The sequence below is a fragment of the Caretta caretta genome, chromosome 4, assembly GCF_965140235.1.
Source record: "Caretta caretta isolate rCarCar2 chromosome 4, rCarCar1.hap1, whole genome shotgun sequence".
NCBI lineage: Eukaryota > Metazoa > Chordata > Testudines > Cheloniidae > Caretta > Caretta caretta.
The window spans coordinates 17,084,336-17,104,079 of NC_134209.1; positions in this window are offsets into that span (position 1 = coordinate 17,084,336).

A 19,744-nucleotide genomic window follows, 5' to 3' on the forward strand; every position below is an offset into this window, starting at 1 on the left:
TCAGTTCAACTTAGGCACCTAAGTCATATAAGTGCTGCTGAAAATTTTATCCAGTTTCTTCTATAACACAAGACCCCATATTGTGACTGGACCTTAGGCTTATACTAACAAGGAGGGAAGAGCGCAACCTAGTGATGCAACATGGCCACTTTCTGCAGCACCTGGGTGTTCACCTGTTTAGGCCCTTTCATTTATGATATCTGTTAAGTCACAGCTCATAAAAGTTCTGAGAAGTCCATGTTACTCTTCATCCTGAAGAACACTAGTAATACCATGAATGACAGCAATCTGTTTGTTAGACTTTGCCCTGTTTTCTGTTCATGAATTGTCCATTGAATCATAAATCATCATGGTTTCTACGAGTCAGTTAATAATAATAATTAATAATAACTTCCTGTATAGAACTTTTTGTCCATTTATCACAGAGCTCTTTACAAAGGCAGGCCATTATCTCCATTTTACAGATGGGAAAACTGAGACAGTGTGGCAAATCGAATCGCCTAAGGTCACACAACTGATTAGTAGCAAAGCTTGGCATAAACCCTGTCTCCTAGTGACCTATGGATTCCTTGCATGTCACAATATGACTGGCCCCTTTAAGGGTAGATAGGGCCAGTCATATCTGTGCCATAATTAATTAGCTGCTTCCCAGCCTGAAGGGGCAGAACTAAGGAGCATCTGGTGATACCTTAATGGACACCTGGGCCTTATCAAGGTATGCGAGTGAGATCAGTCTGGAGTTGGAATCACAGGGAGCAGGCTATCTGTCTGTCTGTCTCACTTGCTCCTATGGTAGGCCCTGAGCCGGGGTGTGCAAGGAAAAGGGTACACCAGGGGATCCAGGCTGTGGATCCATGGCTCTATAACAACCAGATAGGACATAAGGCACAGAGCGCCGAAGAGGGACTGGAAGCAGGGCCAGCTGAAGGGCACTGTGACCTTTTGTTTGGGAGTTTTCAGTTTGGACTCTTTGCGCCCTGGAAGGGGCTATGTTTGTTGTGACTTGGCTGGTGGGCTAAGCCAAGCTACACCATAGATTGGTGTGGAGAGCTGAGGCAACCAACTTTCAGGAGGGAAACTGAGGCAGGGAGTGCCAGCAGTGAACAGGGGTACTACAAAGCAGCGACACCCCCCCTCATTGCAAATGACTAATAGTACTTCATGCAGTGTTGTTGTAGCCATGTCGTCCCTGGATATCAGAGAGACAAGGTGCAGGAGGTGATATCTTTCTTTGGACCAACTTCTGTTGGTGAGTAAGACAAGCTTTCACTGAGCTCTTCTTCACCGGGGGAAACTTACTCTAAGGCCTGGTCTACACGACAGAGTTAGGTTGACGTGAGGCACTTACATCAGATGTCTAACTCTGTAAGCGTCTACAATAAAATGTAGTTCCCACCGATGTAAGTCACCCACTACATTACCTAATAACTCCACCTCCATAAGAAGTGTAGCACTTAGGTCGATGTAGTTAGGTTGATGCAGTGTCTCTGTAGCCACTGTGCTTCTTACATTGCCTGTTGCTGCCTTTGACACCCCGAGCTGTCGGCCCTGTCACCACGGGGCTTACTGCTGGAACCCCTTTGCCCAGCTGTCAGCCCCACTCTGGGCTGACCGCTGGAGCCCCACCACCCTGGACTGACCACTGGAGCCCCACCATCCTGGACTGACTGCTGGAGCCCCACCACCCTGGACTGACCACTGGAGCCCCACCACCCTGGACTGACCACTGGAGCCCCACCACTCCGTGCTGACAGCTGGAGCGTTCAGACTCACATGTGGCTGACCGCCAGAGCCCCGCCGCCTTGGTCAGCCCTCCACAAGGCCCCACTAAAGTTGATGCAAGCGCTCCTGGTGAGGATGCGCACCGCCAGCAGAAGGAGGATAGTGTGGTCGTGAACAGCTGATATAATTACTGCGGTGGCTGACGTAATTGCCTCTCTATTGCCTGTTCTACTCTATAGTTAGGTCAACGCAAGGCAGCTTATGCCAGCTATGCCGACTTAATAACTCCACCTCCACGAGCAGTGTAGAGTCAAGGTCAATGTAGCGAGGCCAACGTAGCGTCAGTGTAGACACTTCATTGCTTACACTGATCATTACTGGCTTTCGGGAGCCATCCCACAATGTCCCACACTGACAGTTTTATCCAGGGGGTTTCCAAGCAGGTGCATGGGGCGGCAATGAGAAAGGGGCGGCAGGCCGTGTCCCGCGGCGGCAATTCGGCTGCAGCTCCGCCGCTCTTCTGGGGGCGGGGGCTCGGCCGCTGTTGCGGCGGTGGCAATTTGGCGGCGACTGCGTGGGGCGGCAAAATTGGTAGAGCCGCCCCGGCCCGCGGGCCATCTGCAGCCTGAGAGCCTCCCCACTGCGGCCCGTGGAGGAGAGACCCATGCAGCCACGCTGCTGGCTCTGTCCACTGCAAGTGCCGCCCCCCGCAGCTCCCATTGGCTGGGGGAGAGGGAGAGAGATACCATCACCAGTCGCCGGGCAGAGTCAGTCATGGAGGCAGCATCATGAGTTGCCGGGCAGAGTCAGCTGTGGAGGCGGCTTCACTTTTTTCCACAATGACTATCAACAAGTCAAAATACCGAACACAGCTATCCGATGCCCACCTTGCTGCTTCCTGAAGGTTTCAACTGCTCAGTCACTGGCCAAACGTCAACAAACTGACAGAGTTGAAGCACTGCCAGGTGTCTGGCAAACACTAAAAGCTCTCTGGCAGGCAAAGAACTGTATAAAGTTGTATGACAGTTTTATTATTTCTAAGAAATTCGAAGTAAAAAATACATTATACACGTTTTCTTTTCTGAACACCATCTTCAGTGACATGATTGGCCCGCTGGGAGGATTTGAGGACTGGCACTTGCCCTAACATAAATTGAGTTTGAGACCCCCTGATTTGATCGATACAAGCACTCCTGGTGAGGACATGCACTGCTGACACAAAGAGCCAAGTGTGCGCACACACAAGTGATTTAATAGCTGCATCGCCTGTATGCCAACGTAAGTTAGGTTGACATAATTTTGTAGTGTAGACTAGGCATGAGCAAGTTTCTCAGACCTGAAGGAGAGCTCTGTGTGGCTAGAAAGCTTCTCTCTCTCACCAAGAGAAATTGGTCCAATAAAAGATAATACCTCATCCACCTTGTCTCACTATTGTTGCTTCAGATCTGCAAAAAGTACAATCTGAAATATTTCATTTGATAGACAGATCACACAACCTTTCTGTGCTTCTCTCACAGGATGAGCATACCTCCGAGGATGAGGGTGCCAAAGTGAATATTCATTCCCCCCCCCAAAAAAATCACTTTCTTCAAATATTCTTCAAGAGTTGCACATTTTAGCAATTATTCCTGCCTGTAAATTTGCTTACTACAATATTTAAGGAATAGACCACAGTGGGCATGGTCACAGTCAAAATTAATTAATGTCAAAGCTTCTACTAATATTTATGCAGTATTCACCCGGGCCTGATCCTGCAAGTGAAACGGATTCAATATTTATTATTAATAATAATAATGAGCAGCCTAGCAGCCTCACTGGGTTGCTATTATTAATAATTTATTTGCTTTAAGTAGCTCCCAGAATGTGCACAGCAACATAGGAGAAGGTATGGGGCCAGAGCCTCACCTGATGTAAATCAGGATTACTCCAGTAAATCATTGGAGTGAAGCCAATTTACACTCGCTGAGGGTCTGCTCACCGAGATCGTGCGATTTTAACCAGACGGATGAAAGGGAAGGGGAAAAGGGTACAGCACATAAACAAAGCATAAAGGGTGGTGATTGGTTATTTAATCAAGCCCTTCTCAAATATTATTGTGCAGCTAGCTACGTCTCCGCACTACCATTGTAAAGTAATCAGCCGCTGTAAATTACTCTGACAAGCCCGAGGATAAATGCCCTCAGATTTGTGCCTGGCCTGATGCAGCCTCTAATCTCTAAATAAAGTGGGCCTTGCAGGGCTTGTGATTGTCTTTCTGAGTTAGAAAGCTTCCAGATTATGTACATTAAACCCTGCTCATTTCCCAAGTCAGACGGTTAACCCTTGCTCCTGTGCGGTGCCCTTTGCATGCTACATATCAATATGCTTCCACTCAGCAGCTGCAGGGCGTAATCTGTCTGCTGGCTGGCAAGATGCTGTAGGTTTCCCGACGGAAAGGCCGGTGCCTGTACTGTAGTGTAGCTATCAGCACTGCCTGGTTATTCAGGAGTTTGGAGGATTAGCCCAGGATGATGATTTGTACTTCAAAAGTAGATTAGTGGAAGTCGACAGCCTCATGTCCATCCATATGCAGTGCGAAGTGATAATGAGTTTAGAACTGCTAGGTACTTGGGTCCCATGTCACACACTCCGACTGGATAAATGATGAATCTGTAATGACATTACATAGACTTGAGACAGATGGCTCTGGCTTTTGATAAATGCATATATCTTCATAATCAGATCATAATCCCAATGCCTGGAAGATCAATTGGAATATCATAACTTTGAAAACTAAAATCATTTTGCTGGTTTGACTGTAAGATGTGCATTAAAAACAGAACTGGTCTTAATTTAATTAGACCCGCGCCTTTTTCAATGTGAAATTAAACAAAAAGAAAGGAAAACCTAAGAAAACAAATACAGGTACATTCTCATCTTATTTTAATTCGAACTCATGTTATTTATCCTACTGCATATAATGAAATACCATTGCCAAAAAGAAAAGACAATTATTTTCTCTCCAATGGACATGAAGACAGATTGATGGTCTCCACTATAAAAAGGACTAAATGAAATTTTTGACATCTTTTCAGCAAGATGTCATTTCACTCATAAAATTCTAGTTATGATGAAGCTTATAATACGGTCCACCTGTTATTGATAGTGATGTTTAATATTTGACTGGCTATTTAAGGTGCAGAGTCCTTGAGATAAATCTCTCTTTCCTGATTTTACTAGTTTACTTTAGGCACACATGCTGGAAATTGACATGATTGACTAAGGACACGGTGTAAAAATTATCATTTGAAATAATGTCATTACCTAAAAGTGAGGATTTTCGAGAACAAAATAATTATGAAGCTCATTAAATTCACAGTTTCTGCATATTGCAGATTAGTAAAAGACTAATGGCGGTATCTCAGCACATAATTTTGCACAGTAGTAGTGTATTATCTGAACGACTGTCATTTACCCTAAATTTAAATCCTGGCTCCTGCACATAAATAAATATCTTTTCCTCATTTGCATGGGATTTAGGATATCTTTTCAAAAAATAAAGGTAATATGTGGTTCTGCACAGAATTTCAGTCAAACTTGGATTATCATTACAATAACTCCTAGAAACCCTAATTAAGATCGGAGGTCCTGTGTGCTGGGTGCTATACAAATATGTAGCATGAGATAATCGTGTCATGAAGATTTTACAATCCAAATAGACAAAGGGGTGGAGGGGAAACACAGGGACAGAGAGAAGTGACTTGACCAACGTCACACACCATATTATGGCAAAGTCTGGTGCACTAGTAACTGGACCACGCCAACTCCCTCTTTGTGAGCTCTAGCCAAGGGGTTCCTCTGGACCCTCATGGTACTTTAAAGGGGACCTCCTTTTGAAGAATCTTCGAGGAAGATGGTGTTTAGAGGAGATGAAGAAGCCCTGACTCAAAGGTACCACAAATGGGATGAATCAAGCCCTGTGTCTTGCCGGCTGTGTATTGATTAGTAAAGCACCTTGGTTTCGTTCAGGAGGGAAGGGGACATGCACATATAAATTAACGGATTCTCCTGAAATCATGGAAAGGCAATTTTCTCTACACTTGGGTAAAGGATAAAATAAAAATCACACTTAATTTTCACTCAGACCAAAAGCAAATGAATCTCAGGGCTGTGTCTTGGTCTTTGGGAGTTAGTGTGGGAGATAGTGTGCCAGGCGCATTTTGCCCCACAGCATTGTTCACCTGTCAGCAGACAGCTGACGGTGCCCTGGGGCCCTGATCCGAAGCCTATTGGAGTCCGTGGGAGCCTTTCCATTCACTTTGCGGGTCTTTGGATCAAGACCTTGGAGTACTCCAGCATATGAATGGGGGTGTGGCCAGGAGCCTCCTCTGTTTCACAGTGTGTTGCCCCCTTGTGGCCAGGAGACATTAGGCCTCATACAACATACAATAGCGCCTTTCTCCATTATTTTTTTGCGCTCCCCACATACGCTTTGATGGCTCTTGGAGCTGCTGTGTGGCCCCAAACTGCTTTCTGATGCTTGCATAAACTCTATTCTGTTTTCTCTCCATCTCCTCTGGTACAACGGATTCCCCATCAGTGAGAGTCTCACAATCATCACTCAGCATCCGCTCGCCAAGGAGCACTTTCCTGGGTGACAGGATAATCTGTGCCACACTTTACACACCTGTTGGTAAGGGCACATAAAACAGAGAGGCAAATTGCTGGTCCTCTGAGTACCACAGCCCCGATGAGTCATCTTGAGTGTAATGAACCAAATCAAATATTTGGCTCTGCCTCTTTGTTTGATATTTCTCCTACTTCTGCTGCTGCTTGCCAGCCTGAAAGAGTGTGTGCTGAAAGACAGCAATCGCAGCCTGAGACAGGAGAATTCATCCTGTTTCTGCTAGCACACCTCTGCAGATTCCACAGCTACTTGCACATCACTAATGGGAAATCTTCATCCCCTCGCATGCCCACCTCCTCCAAGCAGGAACTCATTGCCCACATAAGATGGGAAAACAAAGCAGGCCAAAATGAACATTGAGTTTGGGTGTCTCAATGTTTGGTTGCCCACTTTAGATGCTTCTAAAGAGCCTTGCATTTCACTGTGACATTTGGAGTACCTTCAGTTCCCAGAGCTGAAGAAGAGTTCTGTGTGGCTCGAAAGTTTGTCTCTTTCACCAACAGAAGTTGGCCCAGTAAAAAATATGACCTCAACTCTCTAATATCTCTAAAGTCGCTCTAATACCTTGGGGCTGACACAGCTACAACTACATTGCACTCACTAAAAGAGTCTGGATTTTCAGAAAATGCTGATCACCCACTCTGAAAATCAAGCCCCTTTCAAGTGTCTCAAACTGAGCACCCAACATCGTTAGGCACTTTTGAAAATTTTGGCCTTAGCGTCCAGCAAGTCATTGGGGTTTTGTTTTGTAAAGCAACATATTTAAAATATTATCCAACAACGGTGTGAATTTGTAGGAGATATATTTATCTTCAATTTGCCTTCACATCCAATCATCAAGGATATTGTATGGAATCTTAGAGAGACTATCAAGCTCTGGTATTGCCTCCTAAGGAGAAAATTCTTCTCCGTGATCGCTGCGCCTCATATGTGTGATAGCTTATTGATCAGAGAGAGACGTTCAAGGAGAAGTAGACAGAGCCATACATTTTCACTCTGATATATGCATGGCTGATGAATGATTGCACGGCAGTAGGCTAGCTGTTAGACCCCTGGTGCGTGATGAAAAGAGGAAGTTTTTATTTCCAGCCCTGGCTCAGCTCTTAACATCAGCACTTCTGCTGTCAGGAGCACGGAGAAACATTTTCAACACACCCTACAGTTAATCTGGGGGAGCTGAGAGATGCTCAGTTATTATGAACATCAGGCCATTCATTCATTTGGTGCCTGAATGAATATATGACTCTAGTCTTCTGCCCGAGGCTGGAGAGGTTAAGCAAAAAGCACAACACTCATCTGGGCATAGATAGGTATAAGAATGGAGGCTATGGTATCTTGCTCTGGACAGACAAGAATGCTGCATTGATGATAAAATATCGAAGTGTGAAATTTTCATTAAGGACAGCGAATGCATTGCTATGGTAATAACCGCACCACCCACACCAAGGTCATTCATATGAGCCAGTGCTGTCGGTCAGTTCTACCCGAGGTACAGAGGACATCTAAGGGGAAGGCCCACTCTTTGTTTCTTGATGATATCCAGAATGCTGCTGACAATGCTCATGCTTTGGCAGAACTAATACAAGCCGGGTCATCAAACAGGATGTTGCAGAAGGAATCGCTTTGAAAATGTCACAGTTATGGGGCTAGCCATACCTGTTCCCCATTTGTGGTCTCTCTGAGTGTGTCCCCAGGTTTACTCCAGTAAATCATTGGAGCGAAGCCAATTTACACTGTTCAGTCTCGTGCCCTTATCTGTCTGGGGTTCTCATACCCTTGGACTGGGAACTGGATACAGCCCCCCATCTAGCCCTACTGCTCATTACCATGCATGCCCACATGGGTTTGGGCACGCGTTTGATCCTCTCTTTGGGATCCTGTGACCAGGGATTACAATGACCCATGCTCTTCTTAAAACAATGTACGTTTATTAGCAAGTGGAACAAAGCATGAAGGAATTGTTCAAACAACCAATAGCCTACACACATATTGAAACCTCAGTCCTAGACTTCACCCTGGGTAATATGGTAATTGAAATATCAACTATCAATGAAAATGCAGACTGCTATTTCTGCCCTTCTCCTCTTTCCCATAGTTTTGAATATAAACAATGAACACATTCATATATATATCTATATGTATATATAATGTAATGTGTAATATATATATATATATATATATATATATATATATATATATATATATATATAATGTGTAATATTAGGGAAATAACATGTTATCTAATGGGCTACTGCATCTCTCTGGAATGGAGAGAATGTATTTTTTCAACTTTAAAGCAGCTGCATTAAAACTCAGCTCAAAGAAGTGACGAGAATTGAAAAGATAATTATATAGCCCAGAATCCTGCATATGCCACTTGCTTCTCTGCCTCCTGATGTGGACGTGGTGGTGAAAGCACAGAAAAAGCCTTTCTTGGTGCATTGCCATTACACAGTTAAAGGCTGCAAATCAAACCCACAGTATGATTATGTTTGAATCATAATAATAAACAACATGTTCTGCTTAATTATGGGAGTAAGAGATGGAAAAGGCCTAAAGGCCACCCAGTTCACCTTTCTACCAGTGCAAGATTGTTCTTCACAGAACATTTTGTAATTCATTGTTCAGTCTAATTTTAAATATCCCAAGTGATGGATCTTATATCATTTCTGTGGAACTTGTTCCACATCATGGTAAGTACTGTGGTCCAGTGGGCTAAGTACAACAAGATCCTGGCCACTCTGGACCTGCCAATATACCAAGTCCTCAATCCCATCTCAAATCCAGGAAGCCTTTCTGGATCCACGTATCAATGCTACAGGGCAACGGAGGGGACACCAGCACTTGCTGGCTTGAATCGTGAGCCACTTCAGATGTTCCAAATAAAAACCTGGTGGAAGATCCAACTAAAAGTCCGGGGATTCTGTGTACCCCAGGCCTAAATTTCTATGACTCTATGATAATGGGGATTTCTGCAGCCGCCTGCCCATAACTGGCTGCCGCTTACCCATCTGGCAGCTCTCAGCACTGCGGAAGGTTATGTCAAGGCAGGCATAGGGCATGGCTAGAAATCAGAGGCTGCCACTGGAGTAGATGCTGTACTATAGCAATGGCTGCCAGTGAGTGTGTTGCTCCTACAGGCCCTGGAGGCATTGGAACCCATTCTCAAAGGTATTTAGATGCTTAAAGATGCAGACAGGCTCTTAGTGGGATTAGACTTCTCCCTCCCAACGATTTAAGTGCAAGTTAGGCACCTAACTCACTGAGGTGCTTTTGAAAAACCCACTAGGTGCCTGTCTGCATCTTTAGGTGAAAATCTGGCCACATGGCCCACCTCTGCCTCATGCAGGGACAATTTCTCCAAAAGCCATTGCTTAGGCATCCTCCCGCTTGGCCAAACACAGCACTGTCTCTGAGAACCATAACTGAGCTCCCAGTGACAAAGCGAGGACTGGCCCCTTGGAATTCCAGGCTGCCAATCCTATGCTCAGACCATTCCATCCCGAGTGATTTGACACCCGTATCCTAGCACCGACGTGGAAAGTCATAGGAAGTGTTAAAAAAACATGCTGGCTTGTCCCCTATATTGCTAAGTAAAATAACACAACTTGAGTTATAGAAGTGTTTATGAGAAGACACCTAGTCCGGATATTTCCGATTATGATGCTGCTAGGACTTTTAAGTTTTCTATGGAGGAAAAAAATTGAATCAGCGATGCCATTATGCAAGAAATACATCCCACCCGATTGATTCTTTCTGTGCCTCTGCAGAATAAACTCCTCTCTCATGGGACAGTGCATTATGACTTCATTTACAGAGCCAGTGGGAGTCTTTAAAATACAGGGCGGGAAATTTACTGTAGCGATCTGTCAACAATTGTGTGTGGAGGGGGAATGCCCTTATCACCCGCTGAAAATACAACTCCAGTGTCACACTCTGCCAGAATAGAGAGCTAGTGCAACAATCCATGGAGATAGTGGGAATCACAAAGCAACCATCCCTTCTGTAAACTGGATTAGCCAGAGGCAAAATGCTTTCATCAATCACTGATTGCCAGCCCTTGGTTTTTGTGTTCGGAAAGCTTTAGAATTTGAAAACTCAGCGGAAGAGGAATGTTCTGCTTCCAAGTGTTCAAACATCAAGTCCTGCAGGCACTCTCAGGGGATTAGATCAGTTTTTAATAACTCCCGAGTTTGGCGATTTAGAAGTGCACAACTGGAATAGCGCTAGAGAGTAGCCATTGCCACGGATGCGACTCACAGGATGCCATGGCAAAGTGAGGAAGGCACAGGCACCAACAGAGAAGTGCTATCATGAGTTGGTGCTATAGAGAATTTCAGAGGGTGAAGAGGGGCTGAATTCTCTGCTGGGGCAAAGGGACAAATCTCTTCTGGAGTCACTACATTGTGCCTGTTTACACCAGTGAAGAATTTGGCCCTTGAAAAATACTGCCACTCAGGCTTCTTAGCCAATTTGCATTAAAATGGTAGCTATATTAGAGGCGACAGAATTACTCACTTGATTGCATCTCACTTGGTCCTGTGGCAATCATTTAAGCCATCTGCATGGTACATAAAGTTCATTTTGGTGAGTGTCTTGGGAGCTGGTTAGAAGTTCCCTACCACTGTGCTTCACGGAACTTGAGTATCCAAGGGAACCTGAATTGATTGATGACTCTGAGTTTTAAAACTCATTGTTTTTGTAATGGTTTTCACCTGAAACAAGGCAAAAATTGGTGGTTACAACAGAGCTTTACTTTGAAGTTAGGGCCCACGTCACCCCAGAAACTCAAAACTCAAGATAAAGAGAGAGTGAGAAACCATGTGAATTGAATCAGAAATCAGTTTACAGGGAGTGCTGTGCTTTTTAAGCATGTGAGGCCAATGCCCATCCCTTGGTTTAGAGACACAGAGTGGGATTTTCAAAGGTGACTTAACTCTGCTTCCATATGGAAGTCATTGGGAGTTTTACCATTGACCTCAATGGAAGAAGAGAGAGGCCAACACTCACTGCTTCTGATCCCACCATCACAGACTCGTGTATTTGATTTTATGTTACTCCCACCTCCCAGCCCTCCTGTTTCGGCCTCTCTAAGTGTAGCAAGGATTCTTGCAAGAAGGTAGTTCTTGCAACAGTCAGATTTGGACTCATGCAGATCTCCTCTGGCAACGAGTTCCCTAACGACATTGCATGCTTCCTTTGTCTTCACACACTAGTGAAGTAGTGACCGTCTTTACTGAGGGCATGAGTAGTTCTTAACCCAGTTGGTAGCTTCAGTCCCATTGCAAATTAAAGCAAGTTAAAGAAGTACGGGCTGGATGAATGCACTATAAGGTGGGTAGAATGTTGGCTAGATTGTCGGCTCAATGGGTAGTGATCAATGGCTCCATGTCTAGTTGGCAGCCGGTGTCAAGTGGAGTGCCCCAGGGGTCGGTCCTGGGGCCGGTTTTGTTCAATATCTTCATAAATGATCTGGAGGATGGTGTGGATTGCACTCTCAGCAAATTTGCGGATGATACTAAACTGGGAGAAGTGGTAGATACGCTGGAGGGCAGGGATAGGATACAGAGGGACCTAGACAAATTGGAGGATTGGGCCAAAAGAAATCTGATGAGGTTCAATAAGGAGAAGTGCAGGGTCCTGCACTTAGGACGGAAGAACCCAATGCACAGCTACAGACTAGGGACCGAATGCTAGGCAGCAGTTCTGCGGAAAAGGACCTAGGGGTGACAGTGGACGAGAAGCTGGATATGAGTCAGCAGTGTGCCCTTGTTGCCAAGAAGGCCAATGGCATTTTGGGATGTATAAGTAGGGGCATAGCGAGCAGATCGAGGGACGTGATCGTCCCCCTCTATTCGACATTGGTGAGGCCTCATCTGGAGTACTGTGTCCAGTTTTGGGCCCCACACTACAAGAAGGATGTGGATAAATTGGAGAGAGTCCAGCGAAGGGCAACAAAAATGATTAGGGGTCTGGAACACATGACTTATGAGGAGAGGCTGAGGGAACTGGGAATGTTTAGTCTGCAGAAGAGAAGAATGAGGGGGGATTTGATAGCTGCTTTCAACTACCTGAGAGGTGGTTCCAAAGAGGATGGTTCTAGACTATTCTCAGTGGTAGAAGAGGACAGGACAAGGAGTAATGGTCTCAAGTTGCAGTGGGGGAGGTTTAGGTTGGATATTAGGAAAAAACTTTTTCACTAGGAGGGTGGTGAAACACTGGAATGCATTGCCTAGGGAGGTGGTGGAATCTCCTTCCTTAGACGTTTTTAAGGTGAGGCTTGACAAATCCCTGGCTGGGATGATTTAATTGGGGATGGGTCCTGCTTTTGAGCAGGGGGTTGGACTAGATGACCTCCTGAGGTCCCTTCCAACCCTGATATTCTATGATTCTATGATTCTATGAAATAATAATTGATACAATTTAACTCTAGATCACTTCTGTGACTGAGTGATCTGGAATCATCAAAGATTCATGTTCCATGAAACTATACTATGCAAAGGAACAATCGTTTGAAAATATTTGCCTTTTTATAGCATTGTGTTTATATTTTACGATTCCTCATGAATGACTCCTATTCACTTGGGGTTGGAGTCAAGGTTGCTACGTTGTGAGGAGACATGCATCATTTTATTCTTAATAAGAATAATTTCTTTATTATCGTGTTTAAGAGTCTGGGTATTATAAGTGATGGAACCATAGAAATGTCGGACTGGAAGGGATCTTAATATGTCATTTAGTCCAGTCCCCTACACTGAGGCAGATCTAAGTATTATCTAGACCGGGGTAGGCAAACTTTTTGGCCCAAGGGCCACATCGGGGTGTGAAACTGTATGGAGGGCCGGGTAGGGAAGGCGGTGCATCCCCAAACAGCCTGGTCCCCACCCCCTATCTGCCCCCTCCCACTTCCTGCCCCCTTACTATCTCCCTCACAACTTCTCCAACCAGGAGCTCAGGGGCTGGGCAGGACAGTCATGCGGGCTGGATGTGGCCTGCGGGCAGTAGTTTGCCCACCTCTGATCTAGACCACCCCTGACAGGTGTTTGTCTAACCAGTTCTTCAAAACCTTCAATGCCAGAGATTACAAAACCTCCCTGGGTAATTTGTTTCAAAACTACCCTTTCAGTTAGGAAGCTTTTCCTCATGTCTAATTGTTATACCCATTACTTCTTGTCCTGTCCTCAGTGGAGAAGGAGAACAATTTATCACTTTCCTATTTCTTTAATTTTATATACTTGAAGACTGTTATCATGTCCCCCACTCAGTCTTCTCTTCTCCATATTAACAAATCCATTTTTTCAGTCTTTCCTTGTAGGTCATGTGTTCTAGACCTATAATCATTTTTGTTGCTCTTCTTTGGACTTTCTCCAGTTTGTCCACACCTTGCCTGAAGTGTGGTGTCCAGAACTTGACACAATACTCCAGTTAAGGCTTTTTCAGTGCTAAGTAGGGTGGAAGAATTACTTCTTGTGTTTTTCTTACAGAACTCCTGCTAATATATCCCAGAATGATGTTCACATTTTTGGCAGCAGGATTTCATTGTTGACTCATATTTTGTTTGTGATCCACTGTAACCCCCAGATCCTTACTTGCAGTACTCCTTCCTAGGCAGTCATTTCCCATTGTGTATGTCTGCAATTGCTTGTTCCTTCATAAGGGGAGTACTTTGCATTTGTCCCTGTTGAATTTCATCCTATTTATTTCAGACAATTTTTCTTGTTTGTCAAGATCGTTTTGCATTCTAATCCTGTACTCCAAAGTGCTTGCAACCCCTCCCAGCTTGGTATTGTCCACTAACTTTATGAGTACTTTCTGTGCCATTATCCAAATCATTTATGAAGATATTGAATAGAACCAGACCCAGGACAGATCCCTGTGGGATCTCTCTCAATATGCCTTGCCAGCTCGACTGTGAACCATTGATAACTGCTCTCTGAGTATGGTTTTCCAACCAGTTATGTACCCACCTTATAATATATTCTTCCAGGCTATATTTCCCTAGTTTGCTTGTGAAAAGGTCATGTGAGACAGTATCAAAAGCCTTACTAAAGTTTTGCTCGATCACATCCACTGCTTCCCCCCATCCACAATATGAGGTTGGCTCGACATAATTTATTCTCGACAAATACAAGTTAACATATCATTTTATTACCTTCTAGTTGCTTTCAAATTGAATGTTTGATTATTTACACCATTACTTTTCTGGGTACCTAAGTTAAACTGACTGGTCTATAATTCCCTGGGTTGTCCTTATTCCCCATTTTACACATAGGAACTATATTGGCTCTTTTCCAGCCCTCTGGGATCTCTCCCATCCATGAGTTCTCAAAGCTAATGGCTCAGAGATCTCTTCAGCCAGTTCCTTGAGTATTCTAGGATGTATTTTGTCAGGCTCTGCTGACTTGAAGACATCTAACTAGTCTAAGTAATTCTTAACTTGTTCTTTCCTAATTTTAGCACCAGAACCTACCCCGTTTACACTGATATTCACGAAGCCAGTCGTGCAATCACTGCTAAACTTTTTTTTTGGTGAATACTGAAACAAAAAGGCATTTAATACTTTGGCCATTGCTGTGTTGTATTTTCCACCATGTTCAGTAAGGGGTTATTGTCTCCTTGGTCTGCCTCTTGCTGCTAATACATTTGTAAAATAATTTCTTGCTACCTTTTATATCCCTAGCTAGTTTAATTCTGTTTTGTGCCATGGCCTCTCTAATTTTGTCCCTAGATGCTGGAGATGTGATAAGTATATTTTTGTGATTTCATCACCTTAATTATAAGGCTTTTTTAAAATTTTCCAGTGAAACTGTTTGCTGATAGAAAATTATATTGTCAGCTAATATTTTTCACAACAAGTATTTGCTTTCTAAAGAAAATTTTGATTTTTCATAGAAGAAAACAAACGACCAAACAGAATCATGCGATTATTAGTTTGGTTGTCTCTGTTATTATTCTCCTGTATGGTAGGACTCCTTGCCCAAAATACATCTCCCACGATGCACGTCCCCGCACCCTAACTGTGAAGCTTGGCCCCTAAAGGAGAATGGGAGCATGAAGCACTTTAACTACGACTCCCATGAGACACCAGGGCATTTCCAAAGCAAAATTCTTTAGCATTTGAATTTCTGCCAAAAAAATTAAATATATATATTTTTAATTGACCAACTGTATTTACTTGTTTATTTTAATGATTTTTTGTTTTGCTTTGGGAAATATATTTCATATCAGTCTAGATATTTATATTGACCTTGAGATGGAGATGCACACACACTCTCCACATCCACACATATAGAAGTGACATCCACGTGATAAATACACTTTTGACCACTTCACTTGTTCTATGCCCAGTGTCATCTCTCCGGGACTTGTTCTAACATACCAAACCCCTGAGTGGCAAAAACAGCTGCTATATTTATTTAGTTGTTTATCTCAACCTTCCAGAGAAATATTTTCTCCTTTTCACCCCAAATTGTATTTGTCGGAGTCCCTGATTCAGTCCTGCATCAACTACTGCTACTCTGTTAGTAAAAATGTCACAACTTGTTAAACGTCTGTTATCTGGCAGCCAAGCAGGGCTAAGAATGGGAAATCCATATTACTGGGAATCCAAGATTCCTGTTGCAGATCCCTGTCAAAAAGAAGTGCTCGTAGCTTGTGGACCTTCTTAAGAAGAAATAAAACTTCATGCTTTCCCAATGCCTTGACCTACAGCACAAACTTTGTTTTGTTTTAATTTTGTATACATTCCAACTAAATAGACATGCTATAGTACATGATGGCCAAGCAATTAAGGGGACAGTTGGCTGTAATCCTTTTAACTTTCATAGAATCATAGAATCATAGAATATAAGGGTTGGAAGGGACCCCAGAAGGTCATCTAGTCCAACCCCCTGCTCAAAGCAGGACCAATTCCCAGTTAAATCATCCCAGCCAGGGCTTTGTCAAGCCTGACCTTAAAAACCTCTAAGGAAGGAGATTCTACCACCTCCCTAGGTAACGCATTCCAGTGTTTCACCACCCTCATAGTGAAAAAGTTTTTCCTAATATCCAATCTAAACCTCCCCCACTGCAGCTTGAGACCATTACTCCTCGTTCTGTCATCTGATACCATTGAGAACAGTCTAGAGCCATCCTCTTTGGAACCCCCTTTCAGGTAGTTGAAAACAGCTATCAAATCCCCCCTCATTCTTCTCTTCTGCAGGCTAAACAATCCCAGCTCCCTCAGCCTCTCCTCATAACTCATGTGTTCCAGACCCCTAATCATTTTTGTTGCCCTTCGCTGGACTCTCTCCAATTTATCCACATCCTTCTTGAAGTGTGGGGCCCAAAACTGGACACAGTACTCCAGATGAGGCCTCACCAATGTCAAATAGAGGGGAACGGTCACGTCCCTCGATCTGCTCGCTATGCCCCTACTTATACATCCCAAAATGCCATTGGCCTTCTTGGCAACAAGGGCACACTGCTGACTCATATCCAGCTTCTCGTCCACTGTCACCCCTAGGTCCTTTTCCGCAGAACTGCTGCCTAGCCATTCGGTCCCTAGTCTGTAGCTGTGCATTGGGTTCTTCCGTCCTAAGTGCAGGACCCTGCACTTATCCTTATTGAACCTCATCAGATTTCTTTTGGCCCAATCCTCCAATTTGTCTAGGTCCTTCTGTATCCTATCCCTCCCCTCCAGTGTATCTACCACTCCTCCCAGTTTAGTATCATCCGCAAATTTGCTGAGAGTGCAATCCACACCATCCTCCAGATCATTTATGAAGATATTGAACAAAACCGGCCCCAGGACCGACCCTTGGGGCACTCCACTTGATACCGGCTGCCAACTAGACATGGAGCCATTGATCACTACCCGTTGAGCCCGACAATCTAGCCAGCTTTCTACCCACCTTGTAGTGCATTCATCCAGCCCATACTTCCTTAACTTGCTGACAAGAATACTGTGGGAGACCGTGTCAAAAGCTTTGCTAAAGTCAAGAAACAATACATCCACTGCTTTCCCTTCATCCACAGAACCAGTAATCTCATCATAGAAGGCGATTAGATTAGTCAGGCATGACCTTCCCTTGGTGAATCCATGCTGGCTGTTCCTGATCACTTTCCTCTCATGCAAGTGCTTCAGGATTGATTCTTTGAGGACCTGCTCCATGAATATGCATGGCTAGTGTCCAACTAGCTGTCAACAGGTTATTTTCATAGCAATGGCACATAAGTTCCCCACAGGCAAAGTCCTTTCCATCTTTATTCTGCTCCATAAACAGGACAGAGTTTGTTCACCATCACTTGATTCCTTCTTTATCCATCGTCCAAATGTTAGCCCAACAGAGGCTAAGAGGTCAAGCATCTTACAGATGGCATGTGTCCGTTCTGAAGGGCTTATGGCCAACTTGCTGCCACTTGGGGATTTACACTGCAGTGAAGAGGATTTTTGTTACATTTAAACTTCTCCTTTTCTCAATTTATTTCCAAAGAAATTAAATGTTTAGGAAAGAAAAATATACCAGGTTCCAATTCCCAGTTTAGGATTTCAACCCAGTAATTATGAAACACATCTAGGTGACGAGGTTGGCTGTTGATCTTACAACTGCCATAGAAATGTCCAAACTCCGGTTGTTTGTTAGTTGGTTGCTTTCACTGTACAGATAAATTGTTTCTGAAAAGGCAAATTTCCATTCTGCATTGTCCTCCCCTCCTGATCCAACATCAGATATTCAACTGGAAATAGAATTCCAATTACACCCCATAAAGGAGACCCTCTTACTATAGGAAAAATGGTCAATGGGTCTTACTCAATATTTGACCAATCTAAGTGAAGAGCCTGGAGCTCTTCTACTGATACTTTATTAATATCTGGTATTCTTCCTACACACTAGAGACACCAGAGACTGTGCCCAGCCTTTGTAAATATACCTTGAGGTGGCTCCTGGATTGGCTCTGTATATTTCACTGCCCTTTATGGTACTGTTCAACACCTTCACATTTAATAGTTTATTTCATATGTAGCTCCAGTACATCATGTGCCAAGTGCCCTATCTCTCCTGAATGAAATACAGTTACCTCCAAACTCTGCAATACAGTATTATTGGCTTGGTGGAACCCAAACATACGTGGGTGAGAATTTCAAAGCCACATGGAGGAATTGGATAACCAGTTCCCATTGATTTCAGTGATATTTGGGTGTCCAAATGCCTTAGGCAGCTTTGAAGAAGAACCTTTGGTGGTGTTGACCTGTAACCCCTAATGTGATCCTAGGGTGAAAGATTAAATTTTATATTACATGCTAAGGCATATTGAAATGCTTTGAGGTAGTCACATAGAAGATACTACAGCTGTGATGCTAGTAGAGAAACATAAGAATTTGTATAATAACTGATGTAGGCTTGGCAATCAGCTGAGGCCTAGTAACCTTGTTAGTTGTTGTGATAGGTAGCCTAAATCGCAAAGGAACTAGCATGGCTGCTTAACCTAAGGTTATACGATTTAGCAATATTTTGCAATAGGTAGCTTTTAATAAACAAGAACATCACAGCAATACAAAACCTGACCGATTTTTAGCACATAGAACCATATGTTTAACAGCATTCACATACTGGAAACACTGGGATATGTATTAATGCAATATTGAAACAAATAGCGTGTGTCAGCATTTGGAACCCTAAATATGGGAGACTGAAAAGCCACATATGGATAAGGGACTGAGACCTAAGCAAATAGGGCCATGGACAGGTAAGTGTGTGGAAAGGGGAGTATAAAACCTGATGCAAGAATGTTCACAAGTGGGCCATGGGAAGTGACTGAGTAGGCATCAGCCCAAAATGTTGGGGTGTACTCCACTGACTGTTTCTTCCATCTTTGTGTCTAATGGGCTCTGTTAGGTTGTGAGCATTCACAAGGTTGTAAGTATGTCAAAACTGGAGGATTGATTTATATTGTACCAGCCCAAGGTTGTAAGCATGCACAATCCAGGGGGTCAGTTTGCTATACTTTTCAAACTCGTTCTTATTTTTCGATGATTTCAATTATACTTCTCTGTACTAAGCAAACCTTATAAAGTCTCTGTGTGCACCTCACCAATCTCAAATGCAAACAAAATGTCTTACATAGCCAGCTGACAGATGAGCCTGTGTTTTGTGACAAGTGCATTTTCGCGCTAAATTTACCAGAAGCTACTGTGGGGGGAAGGATGGAATTATTAGAGCACCAGGATGTCCAGGTCCTCTAACTTTGCTCTGCCACACACTTCCTGTGTGACCATGGACATGTTAACTGTGGCCAATTTTTAAAGCTATGTAAGCACCTAAGCATGGAGACAGACACCTAGACACCTAACTTCCATAGATTTGAATTGGAGTT